This window comes from Engraulis encrasicolus, chromosome 15 (assembly GCF_034702125.1).
Source record: "Engraulis encrasicolus isolate BLACKSEA-1 chromosome 15, IST_EnEncr_1.0, whole genome shotgun sequence".
In the NCBI taxonomy this organism is placed as follows: Eukaryota; Metazoa; Chordata; class Actinopteri; order Clupeiformes; family Engraulidae; genus Engraulis; species Engraulis encrasicolus.
Genome location: NC_085871.1, coordinates 5,077,469 through 5,082,468, shown reverse-complemented (window position 1 = coordinate 5,082,468; position 5,000 = coordinate 5,077,469). Strand labels below are relative to the sequence as shown.

General features: G+C 41.8%; 1 protein-coding gene across 1 annotated transcript in view; it reads right to left on the bottom strand.

The window, feature by feature from the left end:
* The window catches only part of LOC134463654 (calcium-activated potassium channel subunit beta-4-like), a 75,904-nt gene that overhangs the window by 751 nt on the left and 70,153 nt on the right, over positions 1-5,000 (bottom strand). The window lies entirely within an intron of this gene.

The following is a 5,000-nucleotide window of genomic DNA, read 5'->3' as shown; positions in this document are numbered from 1 at the left end:
CGGGCTCAGGCATGTGCACGTCAACACACGCACACACAAACACAAAACACACACACACACACACATACACGCACTGCACACACACACGCACACAAAGCACACAGTCCAACAATCACATAATCACACTCAGCAGGAGGGCTTCCTGATTTGATGAAAAGTAGAATTTTACCCAGAATTCAACAGCTGTTACTCTCCTCTCCTCAGAGAGAGAGAGAGAAAGAGAGAGAGGGGTGAAAGAGGTTGTTCATTATCATGATACAGTACTAGAGCCACTGATGGGCTTGGACTTTTACTGCAGTGACAATCAATGGTTCAAGGCCAAATCAGATCTTACCAGCTAGGAAGAGTTGGCATCTGTCAATCAAACCATGTTGCTTAAGGCAGAGACTCTCAAACCTCGTTTGGGACCCCTAATGAAGCTGAAAATTGTCACCCCCCACCCACCACCACCCAAACTCCTACCATAAATGTTACATTACATTACAATTTGCTTTTACATTCACACTTTTATCCAAAGCAACTCACGGTTATTTGAGTACAGGGTATTATTGGCAGAGATATACAGATATACTACGTATAAGAGATATGTGCTCTTACAATCTCTGCAAATTGATTACAGTCCCTGGAGCAGAGTGGGTGCCTTGCTCAAGGGCACCTCAGCCATGGAGTGAGATTGGGAGTGGAGGGGTGGGATACCAACCTGCAGCCCTGTGATCTAAAGCCCATCTCCTTAACCAGTAGACCACTGCTGCCCCTGTCAGAGAAATGAGGTCTGCTTAAACCCAAGCCACCATGCCTTTTTTTTGTCTATGGCATTCACAACAAACTTTTTCATGGGCTGCCACCAGGGGTCTGCGGCTCCCATTTTGAGAATCACTGGTGGTGGTCTGTAGCACATTGCCCCCCTGCAGCGTGGTCTCTCTTTAATCATAGTGGCTAAAACTTGTTCTGAGATGGATTGGTTTTTCTCAGGACCGACAGAGAAGACAAGAATGGTGGACAAATTGGAGACATGCTCATTTCCCCCGCAGCGTCAGACTCAACTCAACAAAACACAACACAACACACTCTTGGGTTTGTCTGGGGTGAATGAGGCAGGGAGGCTGTTATGTTATTTAATCTTTAGCCGAAGGAAGAAAATATAAGAAGTTCAGATCCAAAAAAACCCCCGATATTATGGGTTTTTTTTAAAGACCAACAACTACTCTGTCGGGTCTAAATCAGAATTGGACAAAAAAATGAAAACTTCGTATGGTAGCAAGAGGGCGTTGAAGTCCAGTCTGGCTATTGTACCCAGGTGAAAAAGTGGTTCAATTTAGTACAAGCACGACTGAAGTGTACTTAGCATGTTAAAAGTGCACTCATACTTTTTGTGCTAAGAAAAAGTATGTTTACAATATGCTTATTTGAAGTGTACTTAAAATTAGATATAATTAAGTTGCTCTCAAATAAAGTACACTTAGCCAACCATACTTAAAGTGGACTTGGAAGATGTTTGGCTAAAGTGTATTTAGAGGAATATACTAATAGTGTTCTAATAGTGAGCTTACTAAAAGTGTATTTTTTTAATAACATATTGCAATTGCACTTTTTTAAAGTGCACAATGATTATACTTCACCCAAATGTCTTCGAAGTGTGATTTTCCATAGTGCGCTTAAAAGTAAATCGCTTTAACATATTACAAGTATACTTTTTCTAAGTGCACCATGATTGTACTTCACCCAAATATCTTCAAAGTGCGCTTACACAAAGTGCACTTACCCATCATGCACCATCATGCATGTCCCATCATGCACTGCACTTGTTGGATAGAAGTGGTTGGCCAAAGTAAGGATGGTAGATCGCAACAAGTGTGCAAGTGTAGGAAAATGAAACAGGACTGAATTGAAGTGATATGTGTATCTGAAGTCAATGTAAACCTGCAATGACTGTAAGTGGCAAACATACTATGCATGTATATCACTCATGTTACCTGTGGATGTGGTTAACGTACAAGCTCTGAGAAACAGCTTGGATTATAGTATTGCATTTATGTTATTTCATGTACTTGGGAGTGTACTGTAAGCGTACTTCAAGCATACCTGTTAATATATTTACACTACTTAACATGATATACTTTTTACAGACTTGGTGTGTTCCAACGTAGTCCAAAGAAGCATGAAGTTAATATACTTTTATTGAACTTCAAGTAACAATAAAATGTCATAGAAGAGTACTCCAGCACACTCTTAATGCCATACGAATGCATGAAAAGTGTGTTTGGAGCATACTTTCAAAAGTATGCTTGTAGTGCACTTAAAGTTGTCCAAAAGCGGTGCCAATTTAGCATCCTCAGTGTGCTGCAAGTGTGCTGAAGTACTGCTTTAGTAGTGCTTCAGCACACTAATAGTGCAATGAAGCGCACTTTAAATCGCTGAAAAAAGTACACTTGTTTGTACTTAGTACGGTCAAAAAAAGTACACTTTAAGTATATGGGTTTTTCACCTGGGTAAACTCGGATGGTGGAACAGGTCAGGAGTCTAAGAAGTCAAAACATTTCCCTGGGCTCTAATGGAATGGTCAAACCTATTTTCTGATCCACCGGGCCTTCTCCCTAGATCACACATACACTACGCTGTACCTGAGAATTAATGATGTGGCTATCGACTTCACTTATCAAGTGATTTGTGAGTTGTGTGCATCCAAAAATATGTAATTATTTGGACTACACAAGAGAAGCCACATGTCTGATGTGCAGCCACTGAAAGCCGTGGTGCTGCAGCAGGGCTGGCTGCACGCCTTCAGCCCCTTTCCTCCTCATGGACAGAGGACGGGCGGTGTGAGACCTCTTATCAGTGGGAGAATAAAAGTAAGTGAATGTGTGAGTAAAGTAGTAAGAAAAACTAGTTTACAGAGTAGTAGTACAGTGTTGCTTTTGACCTTCAAGCTGCTCCGATCAGCACCTGAGTACACTACACCATGTGCTTTATACTGTGTCTGCACATGCCTATTTTCCATTAAGGCTCCCATCCACATGGCTGCACAAATATCGATAAATTAAACCAATAAGACATGTGGTTAGATGTGGCCATAGAGGCAAAGCGATGGTCCCTCCTAACACGGCTGGTCCCTTTCTAGGCTTTGTCTGTGGTCACACCGTTTAATGTGCTTACCGTAGATCAAGCCAGCTGCCTGTACACACGCACGCATGTAGGCACGCAAGTAGGCACTTGCACACACACACACACACACACACACACACACACACACACACACACACACACACACACACACACACACACACACACACACACACACACACACACACACACACACACAAACAAGTCTTGGCCTGCTCACTATGGATGAAAAAAATCTTGAGGGACGAAAATCATCTTGCTCCTTCCTATGAAAAATGTACATACATCAACAGCCACCTTCATTAACCCAAGCTGAAAAACATTGGACTTTGTCATTCTCTATGTGCATGGATACTCAACTTCTTGTCAAACAGACCTCAGGCAGTGAAGATTGGCAACTGCTCCTCTAGCATAATCTCCCTCAACATCGGCGCGCCGCAAGGTTGCGTTCTCAGCCCTCTGTTGTACTCCCTTTATACTCATGACTGCTCAGCTATCCACAGCTCCAATTCCATTGTGAAATTTGCAGACGACACAGTGGTGGTAGGACTCATCTCCAACAACGATGAAACAGCCTACCTAAATGAGGTTGAGATGTTGTCATCCTGGTGTGCAGAGAACAGTTTAGAGCTCAACGTCACCAAAACCAAAGAACTTGTGGTGGACTACAGAAGAGGAAAAGATCAGAACTATGCTCAACTGGAAATCTCTGGTACCCCTGTGGAAAGAGTGAGCTGTTTCAAGTATCTAGGCGTCAACATTTCTGAAGATCTGTCTTGGTCACCTCACATCACCACCGTAGTGAAAAAGGCCAGGCAGCGTCTGTACCACCTCAGGAGGCTAAGGAAGTTTAGAATTCCATCAGACATGCAGAAGTCCTTCTATTCTGCCACAATTGAGTCAGTAATTACAGGAAGCATTACAACGTGGTATGGCAACTGCACAGCTCAGGACAAGATAGCCCTGCTCAGAGTAGTGCATGCTGCAGAAAAAATCACTGGCGCCATCCTTCCAGGGCTGCAAGATATATATGCAAGAAGGGCAACGACACGAGCACAAAGGATTATGAAAGACACATTCCATCCTAGTCACTCCATATTCGAAAGGCTGCCCTCAGGGAAACGACTACGTTCCATAAGATGTAGAACAGAGAGACTGCGTAAGAGTTTTTTCCCTCAAGCCATCCGCTTTTTGAATTAAGACAATAACTATTTTTAATTATTTTTTATTTTATTTTATTTTTATTATTTTTATTTTTTACCATCCAACACAGCACAGAGCAGTTGCAATCCCCATTTCACTGCCAATTGTGCTTGCACAAGGAAGCACGTGACAAATAAAAATCTTGAATCTTGAATCTTGAATCTTGAATCATTATCCAACGTCTCCAACATGTTTGTAAAATGACAAGAGAGATTGTCATTGAGAGATTGTCAACAGAGAGACTGATGCCTTAACTTTACCCTAAGAGAATTTTTTTTTTTTTTTTCCACACAAAAAACGTGATACCTGTTCAATGTTGGTGATGTATTGATGTCTTTATTGTTTAAAAAAGAAAAATACATCACCAACATTGAACAGGTATCAAATATGCACACTCAGACAAAAAACAGACAATACACACATCATCAAGACACCTACACTGAACAAGTATCATATGAATGGAATGAAAGGAAATGAAATACCTAATTTTGAAATAAGTTTCAGGTTTTTTTCCAGCTTCCTTGTTCACGCGCAAAATGTGATTGCTCCTCTAGGCTTTGTGTATGGTCACGACGCCATGCTTTGCTTCACCAGCTGCAGGTCAAGAAACTAGATAAGCTTTTTCCAGAAACTTCCAAATCTGATCGACTCAGAAGGGGAGTGAGGAGATCGGGGCG